General features: G+C 36.9%; 1 long non-coding RNA gene across 1 annotated transcript; it reads left to right on the plus strand.

Annotated features, from left to right (window-relative positions):
- The first annotated feature begins 263 nt into the window (after positions 1–263).
- On the plus strand, positions 264–1034 carry LOC124458202. The gene is made up of 2 exons (XR_006953072.1): positions 264–774; positions 884–1034. It is a non-coding gene; the product is annotated as an uncharacterized LOC124458202 (long non-coding RNA).
- Positions 1035–11590: the final 10556 nt, after the last annotated feature.

The following is an 11590-nucleotide window of genomic DNA, read 5'->3' on the forward strand; positions in this document are numbered from 1 at the left end:
GCTGTGAGTAATGATGTTCCATGAGATATTGTGAGCGATGTTGTTGTCTTTAGTGTCCATATGTGTTTGCTGAGTTCGGTGGAGTTTCTTAGTTTTTGTGGCGAAAGAGGCAGTATGGTTTCTGTGTCGAGTCTTAAATTCGTTTTCTGTAAGTCCGATGTAGGTCTCAGTTGTGTTATTGTCTAAACGTTTAACAGTTGCTTGGTAGATGACAGATGATTGTAGGCAGGTTTGTTTTTGACGGCAGTTGCATGTTTTGTTTGTGTATTTTTGTCATTGATGGTGTCATTAGTATTGTCAGGTTCTCTCAATATGCGTTTGTTATGGTTATTAATAATATGTTCCATATTGTTCATGCAGCTGTAACTTAATTTAATTGTGTTGCGGTTAAATAGTTTTCTGAGTTTGTGGTCTATGGGAAAGTGCTTGTCAATTAGTGAAATGAATTTGTAGCCGATGTTTGTGCTGACGTTCTTGCTGTATGGTGGGTTGTACCAGAGTATGTTATTTCTAAGTCTGTTTTTCCGTTTCGTAGTAGCGTTTGGGTCATATTTCAGCGTGTAATGATATCCATTTTCGTCAAGTGCTTTTTGGTATGGAGGGATTGCTTGGTCGAATGATGCTCTGTCGGATGATAAGGATGAAAGGCGTTTGTTAATGGTATCGGGTATGTTCTTTGTAATGCTTGGAGGATGGTTGCTTTCGTGGTGGATGTATTGCAAAGAGGTGTTGGGCTTAGTGTAAGGTCGATGGGAAGAATTCTTTAGATCGAACGTAATGTCGAGGAAGTTAATGACTTTTTTGTTAGCTTCGATAGTGATACGCAATCCGTTGTTGTTAAATACGCGGCATATCTCTTTTTTAATTTTTTCTGTTTCTTTAGGTGTTGCTTTAGTAATGGCTAGTCCGTCGTCGCGATAGAGTCCTATGTTAGTAATGATGTGTTGCAGTTGTGAGAGTAGATAGCTTCCTACGAGTTCGCATGTTTCGGCGCCGTCGAAGCTGCCCATTGTCACGTCGAATGTGGAGTTGTATTTCTTTTGCCATGGTTGTTGGTTGTGAATGAGGTATGAGTTCTTGGCATGTATGATAATGTTTCTCTCTTGGTTTGTGATGTTGTCGTAGGTTGAGGCGAATTCAAGTGCTTTGTTTAAGAGGTCTTGGTTGATAGACGGGTAGAAGTCTACAATGTCAAAAGATATGAAATTGTGATTTTGTTTGTGTTTGATGGAGTTAAACCACTTGATGGCAGATGACGAGTTTTTCCATTGGTTCAGCGAAGTGGCTTTTATGATATTGTTGTTTATTCTGTCAAGTATTTTTTTGCTAATTTTTCCAATTTCAGATTTCGTCGGGTTGATTAGTCGGCACGTGGGTTTATTTGCGAAGTTCGGTTTGTGATCTTTGAGTGTTATGAATGCGTGTTTGTTAGCGGTGGAGTCTACTCTGTCAGATATACCCAGTTGTGATGTGATATTTTTGTCTTCGGCGTGGATGGCTTGTATTGTGTCGACGTTTATTTTCTTGTATGATTTCGTGATATTTTGTTGTAGGAGGTCGTTGTATGCTGGCTTGTCTAGTCTGTAGAAGTTTGTTGTTTTGTCGGCTGCGATGAGTAGCTTTTCTTCGTGTTTGATGGCAGTAGTGTTGTCTTTTATTTCGGTGAGAAATGCGTTGTGTACTTTTTTAAATTTTACTGATTGGATCATCTTCATCATGTCGTTTTCGAATTGTTTTAAGTCGTCAATCGGTGGAGGGTTTTTTGTGCTCTTGAAGCCATAGGTGTCTTTAGAAGCTGTGGTGGATTTCGGGTTGAGTAATAAGCCTTCCAACGCATATTGCGTAGGAAGGACTCAGATTTTTCGATGAGTCGTTGCAGGTATTCATTTGGTGATGGTAGAGGAATGTTCTTGATGCTGTAGTTGAAGTTTAGTTTCTCCATTGCGGATTATCATACAGTGCTCGACAAAATTTATATTGGAGCGTAATAGGAAGTTTTGTTTATTCGAATCTCCGTAAGTACAGTGCTCGATGCTTAAGAGCAGAGCGTAAATATTGATGAGAAAAAGAAAATACACAAAAACTACAATTTCATCCCGACAAGCCTGTTTCGTGATTTCTCACTCTTCAGGGGATAATATTAAATGAATACAAAGCATGTGCTAGATATATATACAAGAGGAAGTTAGGTTAAAAATTGAGATAGAATTACATAATATATTGAGTGTACGATTACAAATTACATAAAAGTGCTTTGTGTCTATGGCGACAAGAGGAGATAAGTTCGTTACGTTTGTTGAGTGATGATAGTTGTGGTTGGTAGGTGATGAAGAGTTTTTCTTTCAGGCATAGGTTGCATCTTTTGTTGGCGCTGTTGTACGGTTTGCTGTGAGTAATGATGTTCCATGAGATATTGTGAGCGATGTTGTTGTCTTTTAGTGTCCATATGTGTTTGCTGAGTTCGGTGGAGTTTCTTAGTTTTTTGTGGCGAAAAGAGGCAGTATGGTTTCTGTGTCGAGTCTTAAATTCGTTTTCTGTAAGTCCGATGTAGGTCTCAGTTGTGTTATTGTCTAAACGTTTAACAGTTGCTTGGTAGATGACAGATGATTGTAGGCAGTTTCCGTTAAGTGGGCAGTTTTGTTTTCTGGTACAACCCACCATACAGCAAGAACGTCAGCACAAACATCGGCTACAAATTCATTTCACTAATTGACAAGCACTTTCCCATAGACCACAAACTCAGAAAACTATTTAACCGCAACACAATTAAATTAAGTTACAGCTGCATGAACAATATGGAACATATTATTAATAACCATAACAAACGCATATTGAGAGAACCTGACAATACTAATGACACCATCAATGACAAAATACACAAACAAAAACATGCAACTGCCGTCAAAAACAAAACTGCCCACTTAACGGAAACTGCCTACAATCATCTGTCATCTACCAAGCAACTGTTAAACGTTTAGACAATAACACAACTGAGACCTACATCGGACTTACAGAAAACGAATTTAAGACTCGACACAGAAACCATACTGCCTCTTTTCGCCACAAAAAACTAAACTCCACCGAACTCAGCAAACACATATGGACACCAAAGACAACAACATCGCTCACAATATCTCATGGAACATCATTACTCACAGCAAACCGTACAACAGCGCCAACAAAAGATGCAACCTATGCCTGAAAGAAAACTCTTCATCACCTACCAACCCACAACTATCATCACTCAACAAACGTAACGAACTTGTCTCCTCTTGTCGCCATAGACACAGCACTTTTATGTAATTTGTAATCGTACACCTCGATATATTATGTAATTCTATCTCAATTTTAACCTAACTTCCTTGTATATATATCTAGCACATGCTTTGTATTCATTTAATATTATCCCTGAAGAGTGAGAAATCGAAACAGGCTTGTCTGGGATGAAATTGTAGTTTTGTGTATTTTCTTTTCTCATCAATATTTACGCTCTGCTCTGCATCAGCACTGTACTTACGGAGATTCGAATAAACAAAACTTCCTATATATATATATATATATATATATATATATATATATATATATATAAATGAACTATAAATGGACATTGTTAAGTACCAGAGTTAATGCGGCGACAGGCAACTGACAGATTATATTTATTTCAGCCGATCATACACATCGATCAGCAGGTTACATGATTTGATGTACTAAACATATCGCAACGTTTATATAATACCATGTCCTTTCATATTACAGTAAAGACAGGTTTGTTTGCTCGAGGCGGAAGCATTGATGAAGTCCCATTTGTTGTGTTTTCAGTGTCCATGTATTAAAGAGTTTCGTATCGATGGCTGGTTAAGTTTTGATATCAGTGTCAAAAGAAGAAATACAAGTTTGCTTTTAGGGGACATGTTATAATAATATTTGTTGTTGTTCAGAACATACAGGGGAGTTGTTTCAGCCTGGGTTGTGTCTGGTTAAGTCTTTTAAAAGTCTTTAAAAACTATTTTAAAAATACTAATTTAAACAAGACTATTTTAAAAAGACTTAAACCGACACAACCCAGAACAAGAACAACCCACCAAAGAATGTAACTGCAGACAGAAACATCTATGCCCGACAAATGGCAATTGCCTGAAACCAACGTAATTTACAAAGCCGACGACAACGACTGACAACAACGAAAAAAAACTTACATAGGTGTTACTGCATGCGCTTTTAAGACACGATATCGAAACCACGATTAAACCACGAACATTAAATACCGCAATGAGACAGAACTTTCTAAATACACGTGGACACTGAAAGAAAACAAACGTAACTACAACATTAAATGGGACTTCATCAAACAACTTCACCTCCGAACAAAACCAAAGAACCTGCCGTCTTTGCCTTGAAGAAAGGCTACTTATCCTGAAAGGACGTAAAAGAACATTTTAAATAAACGTTCCGATATGTTTAGTGCATGCCGTCATGTAACTTAACACCTTTTAGTCGATGTATATAGTCAGCAAATAAAATATTATCTGTCAGTTGCCTGAAGATCGCCCTACGGCGTGAAACTCTGAGTAGCGACAGCAAACAATTGTCCATTTATTTTATTTTAGTTCATTATATATATATATATATATATATATATATATATATATATATATATATATATATATATATATATATATATATATATATGTTTGAAAGTTGGTAACCCAGGCATATTATGATAATGATAAGGATTCTCTGGATTTGTTTTAAATTTTTTATTAAAATTTGAACTCGGTGCTTCGAGCCTTCTTTAGAATGTAAGAATATATATTGTTTACAAAGATTTTGTAGGCGTTTGGAGCGTCTGATTGGTTGGTTAGTAGTTGAGTTGATATTATTGGATGGTATAAGATGCGTTGTCATGGTTTCGGGTGTATCGATTACGTTAATGAAATTAGAGTGTTTTATTTTAGTCGTTGTGTTATTAGTTTGTTGTTTTAGTTTTGTCTTTAGTTGTGAATAGATGATGGGGATGTCAATATGTCTGTTTACTGTGTTGTTGTCTTTGCTGTACCATGCCTCTTTGAATTCTCGTGCGTGTTTTGTCTGTGTGCGTCCAAGAAGTTGTGTTTTTGTCCAGTCAAATGTGTGGTTGGTATCGTAGGTATGTTCTGCTGGTAGTGATTTTGGGTCGCGTCGCCAAAACAAAAACACTACACTCTAATATTAGTAACACCAATCATAATAACAATACACCAAAACCCATGGCAACGCATTTCACCACATCCAATCACATTAATCCACCCACTAATCCAATTAGACGCTCTAAACGTCTTCAAGCTAAAAGTACGTGTAAATAAATATCCTCATTCTGATGAAAGTTCGAAGCAACGAGTCGAAAGCGCAATAAAAATCACTTAAAATCCGGAGAAACTTTTATCTTTTATATATATATGTATATAGTACGGATAATATTCCTGGATAAAAGAGCGCTCAATATTCTATATATTAGAAGAGCGTAAGATAAAATGAACTAAAATATAATGAACTATAATGAACTATATATGAACTATATGAACTAAATGAACTATAATGGGATTTTGTGATAGAAACTATCGCAAACAAAATCGCACGGATAGAGTGCTCAATGCCACGGCAGAGCGGTATAATTGAAAATAAAATAAACCACGAATTACTTCATCGAAATTTATTCCCTTTAGCTGTTTCGTATGGCAGTTATTTAACTTGCCACACTCGTCAGGAGAATAAATATAGCACTATAGCACAACGGAACTTATACACTAAGATGAATAATTAAGTGTTTAGGTGATATAGTATTACATTAATGACGTTAGTAAGTGTTTATTACGATGGCGGCATGCGGAAATGAATTTGTTTCCTTTATTTAGCGAGCTGAGTTCTGGGTGGAAGATGATGAAGAATTTCTCCGAGAGGCATAAATTACAGCGTTTGGTTTTGTTTGAGTAAGGTTGTGATTTCTTTACAATTTTCCAGTTGGTGGTGTATGGTGTGTTAGAGTCTTTTAGTTTCCATATGTGTTTGCTAAGTTCTGTGGAGTGTTGTTTTGATTTATTTCGGAATGAGCTGGTGTGGTTCAAGTAGCGTGTTTTAAAAGTGTTCTCCGTTAGACCGATGTAGGTTTCTTTGTGTTTGGTTAGTGTGTTGGTGACTGTGGCTTGGTAGACTACCCCTTTGGTTTGGCATTCTCCTTTAGTGGGCATTCCTCTTTCTTCCGGCATTTGCATTTTCTGTCTGTTGTGGCGTTTCTTCTTTGGTTAAAACGGTCTTATTGTGGGTAGAAATTATTGTATCGATGTTTGGCATGCAACTATAACTTAGTTTAAGTGTGTTTCTGTTGAAGATTTTTCTGAAAGGATGGTTTTTTGGAAAGGACCTGTTGATTATACTAGGGAACTTGTGTCCGATGTCTGTGTGGACATTGGAATTGTATGGTGGGTTGTACCAGGTGATGTTTCTATTTGTGTTTCTGTTTTTTGACTTTCGTGTGATTTGTGGGTTATATTGTAATTTGTAGCCTTCGAAATAAATTTCGATGAAGTAATTCGTGGTTTATTTTATTTTCAGTTATATATATATATATAAAATGAACTAAAATAAAATTAACAATTATTTGCTGTCGCTACTCGGAGTTTCACGCCGTAGGGCGATCTTCAGGCAACTGACAGATTATATTTTATTTGCTGACTATATACATCGACTAAAAGGTGTTAGGTTACATGACGGCATGCACTTAACGTATTGGAACGTTTATTTAAAATGTTCTTTTTACGTCCTTTCAGGATAAGTAGCCTTTCTTCACGGCAAAGACGGCAGGTTCTTTGGTTTTTGTTCGGAGGTGGAAGTTGTTTGATGAAGACCCATTTAATGTTGTAGTTACGTTTGTTTTCTTTCAGTGTCCACGTGTATTTAGAAAGTTCTGTCTTGTTGCGGTATTTAATGTTCGTAATTGATTTAATGTGGTTTCGATATCGTGTCTTGAAAGCGCATGCAGTAACACCTATATAAGTTTTTGTTTCGTTGTTGTCAGTCGTTGTAAATCACGTTGGGTTTCAGGCAATTGCCATTTGTCGGGCATAGGTGTTTCTGTCTGAAGTTACATTTCTTTGGGGGGTTGTTCTTGTTCTGGGTTGTTTCTGGGTTAAGTCTTTTCAAAATAGTCTTGTTGTGTCTGGTTATGAAAGTTTTCATGTTTTCGCCGCAGCTGTAGCTTACGCGTATGGTTTGTCAGTTGAATATCTTGGAGAGTATAGTATTTGGTGGGAATGTTTGTCGATAAGTTGTAGGAAGTCTTGGGCGATGTGTGTTTTTACGTTTTTGCTGTATGGTGGGTTAAACCAAGTGACGTTACGTTTTCTGTTGCACGTAGTGTTTACATTGATGTTTGATGGATTAAAGATGAGTTGGGTGGAGAAGTTGCTTTGTTTAAGAGCTTGGTTGTAAATTGGTGCGGCATTTTCGAAGGTGTCTTTGCTAGATGAGAGTGTGTTAATTCGGTTGTTGATGGATGTGGGTAGTTGGCGTAAAACTGATGGTGGGTGGTTGGATGATCTGTGAATGTAGAGGGGCTCGTCGTTGGGTTTTCTATATGGTTGGTAGGTGTCGTTGCTAAGGTCAAAGGTTACGTCAAGGAAGTTTGTGCGTTCATGGTTTGTCATCGCTGTGATTTGTAGTCCAAGCTCGTCAAATAGGTGTGAGAGGGTTTTTCTTTCTTGGTCGCAGAGTCTTCCAGATTTGGTATTTATGACTGCAAGGCCATCGTCACGGTATAAGCCGACGTTGTTTCCGTATCGGTGCTGCAGTTGGTCGAGTAAGAATAGCCCTACAAGCTCGCAAACTTCCGCTCCATCATAGCTGCCCATGGTTACATCAAACGTGTTGGTAGCGTTGCGTTTGGACTATGATTTGTTTTGGTGGAAAAGAAGTGATTTTCTTGCGTGTTTTATAATGGTGTGGTCTTTTTCTGTGATTGTTGTGTATTGTTTAGCCCACGCTAGGCATTTGTCCAGTAGGTGTTCGGTGATCGAATGGTAAAAGTCAACTATGTCAAATGATATGAATGATTTTCTTTGTTTTTCGGTGATGGATTTGAACCAAGTGATAGCATCTGTTGTGTTGCGCCATTGGTTTAGTTTTAGTTCGTTTCGTATTACGTTGTTGATGTTGTCTAGGATGAAACACTACATGGATCAGAAAACGTAACGTCACTTGGTTTAACCCACCATACAGCAAAAACGTAAAAACACACATCGCCCACGACTTCCTACAACTTATCGACAAACATTTCCCACCAAATACTATACTCTCCAAGATATTCAACTGACAAACCATACGCGTAAGCTACAGCTGCGGCAAAAACATGAAAACTTTCATAACCAGAGACAACAAGACTATTTTAAAAAGACTTAACCCAGAAACAACCCAGAACAAGAACAACCGCCCAAAGAAATGTAACTGCTGACAGAATCACCTATGCCCGACAAATGGCAATTGCCTGAAACCCAACGTGATTTACAAAGCCGACGTGACATCGACTGACAACAACGAAACAAAAACTTATATAGGTGTTACTGCATGCGCTTTCAAGACACGATATCGAAACCACATTAAATCGATTAAGAACATTAAATACCGCAACGAAACAGAACTTTCTAAATACACGTGGACACTGAAAGAAAACAAACGTAACTACAACATTAAATGGGACTTCATCAAACAACTTCCACCTCCGAACAAAAACCAAAGAACCTGCCGTCTTTGCCTTGAAGAAAGGCTTATTATCCTGAAAGGACGTAAAAAGAACATTTTAAATAAACGTTCCGATACGTTTAATGCATGCCGTCACAGGGGCGGATTTAAGTGTCATCAAATCCATCACGCGACGAACGTATGAAATGGTGATTAATTATTCATGCAACATACTAAAATTAATAAATAATTAAGTCAACTATCACATATCGTAAGCCAAACGAAAGCATAACAATCAGAATTAATTAATGGCCTGAGTGTACAGCCGTTTTTTAAGGAAAGCTATATAATTAGCCTCGAATATGATCTCAAGCCCACAGATCCATCAAATAGTCAAATCTTAGTCTTCTCATTGGTCTATTGCCATGGAAACTTGCAGTTTTGATGTATCTGTGGGGAGGCCTAATGGATTGACGACTTTCAAGGGCTCTAACAATCATATTTTATGTTATCGACTAGAATTTTTACTTTGTTATTTTACGCTATTTGATACTTTGACTGATTCACAGCAGGGGGTCATTTATTTTGAAGGTCTTATCTTTCGCTACATCGCAAAAATTGCAATCACGCTTTGTTTAAAAAAGTTTCAGTTGTATCTGATATGGATTACGGTGTTCTTCAAGCTGCCTTTGCGGCAGATGATTGTAAAATTTTGGCAGGTTTTTATGTTGATCTTGCCAGGCAACTAAATGAGCAAGATGAGATATCGCTTGAGCAACTATTGGGTGCCATAAGTAGCTCGTCAAACAGCATTAGCAGAAATTATTGCGCGGAAACTTATATTCCTTTGGCTGTTTGAAATCAAAAGGAAAAATCGTGCATAGCTTTGAGGTAAACTATATATTTTGTACAATTTTTCTCATATTTCACTAACAATATGTAAGAATGTAAATATGCATACAAATGGTATTGATGACTTGCCTTGTTTACGTTCGCACGGTTTGCTGGCAGGCAGATAAATCTCAAGGGAAGTTAAGCATTTTTGCTTAATTGTGCTGTGTTTCCAAAACGAAAGCACTATACAAAGTCTGCTTGCTATAGGTTGCCAGCAAAACGTCTGGTTGTATATCACAGGTCACTTGTGTTGTCTAAATCTCATCAACCTTTCAACTTGCTGATTTTTGTGGTTTTAGACTCGCATTTTAAAAACTTTATGAATGTACAGTGAGATAAACTTGTCAAATTTTCAGTTCAACCTGCTTGTTGATTATTCCTTGATTCTTTATAATTCTACTATTAACAATCCTATTTGAATTACTTATATTCATTCCCTGCTTATAGTTGTCAGCACTATTACACATTTCATATAGAGGATGTAGATTTTGTCAATATAAAAACATAAAGTAAATATCATATTTACGCGAGATTTTATTGTCAGTTAGCTATTTTATTACTCAATAAAACTAAATAAGATTATAACATGATTATATAATACATTTATCAAATAATGTCATATATAGAACATTTTGGAACCAAACCCAAAAATTCTTTCATCATCAGCTTCATGTATTTTCTTAGATCAGAAGCTTCAGGGAATTGCTTGTACAGTTCCGTGTCTTTGTCTCTGCTTGGTGATGATAGATTGGTTCCAACTTTAAGAATCTTAACCTCACTTGAGCTTTTCCTGAATGCTCATTTTTACTGTGAGCATCCCTGCTTTTTGTCTGCCATTGAAGAGCATCCTGATTTTTTTAAGGGAAGTATAAAAAATCTTTTACCTTTATCTGTCTCTGTTGAGTCCTTAGATACCGGTGCTAGTAAGGAAAATTTAGTGAAGAAAGAGGCTGTTTTTAATTGCAATGATGGTAAATGGTCATCATTTCTTTGTATTTTGAGTCTGTCTTCAGTTTTGAAAAGATGTATTGTTACATATTATCCGGATTGTGGACAACACAGGCTCAAACTTTTATTTAATCGTGTTATTCAACCCCGCTTGCATACTACTAGGGTTGAAAAAGAAATTCATATTCTATTCTGCCATGAAGGTGACATAAGAACTGGAGAATCATTTCAGCCTAACCATTTTGTCCCTCTTCTTTTCATGCAAGTGCACACAAGCGAAAGTCTGCTGACATTACACAAGCCACAACGTCAGCAAAAAAACGTAAGGTGCCTTCCTTATTTTCCAAGAAGGTGGCAAAATTTCCTTCTGGTAATATTCCAATTATTTCTAACTTTTTACTGCATCAGAAAAACAGCCATCCAAGTTATTTGAAAAAAAGCCCAATGAAACTTTTTCTTCTGCCAAACAAGTTCCTTCTTATATCACGTTGAAACAACCAATTAAGTCCTCCGCTAGTCAATCTTGTCCAGAAAAGAAGTATCATTCTGTGCATAATTTTGATGTTGCAACTTACCAGGATAAAGTTAAAGGCTTAGATACTTCTGGTGTTCTTCAATTGATTAAAAATGTTTTCAGGCCTGATGAGAATTTTTCCTTTCCTAAGACCGGTGGTAGGAGCTTTAGATATGACTGGCTAAAAAAATATGACTGGCTATGCTACTCCCCATCAAAAGATGGTGCATTTTGTTTGTCATGCGTGCTTTTGGTCATCGCTTCCCTGGTAAAGCTTCTAAGATTACAAATTTGTTTTCTAAACCGGTTTCACGCTGGAATGATGCTGCATTTACTTTTAAACGCCATGATGAAGGAGAAGTGGGTTGCATGCCCAAACAAATCCAATTTTATTTGCCTTACGTGCTCAAATGTCAGGGTCTGCGCAACCAATAGAGCTCATGTTAGAAAGAAATCTTAAAAAGGAAATCGATCAGAACAAATGTAAGCTGTCTTCTATTGCTGATTGCATTCTTTTTTGTGGTT

This window comes from Xenia sp. Carnegie-2017, unplaced genomic scaffold (genome assembly GCF_021976095.1).
Source record: "Xenia sp. Carnegie-2017 unplaced genomic scaffold, XeniaSp_v1 HiC_scaffold_6, whole genome shotgun sequence".
NCBI classification, from domain to species: Eukaryota; Metazoa; Cnidaria; class Anthozoa; order Malacalcyonacea; family Xeniidae; genus Xenia; species Xenia sp. Carnegie-2017.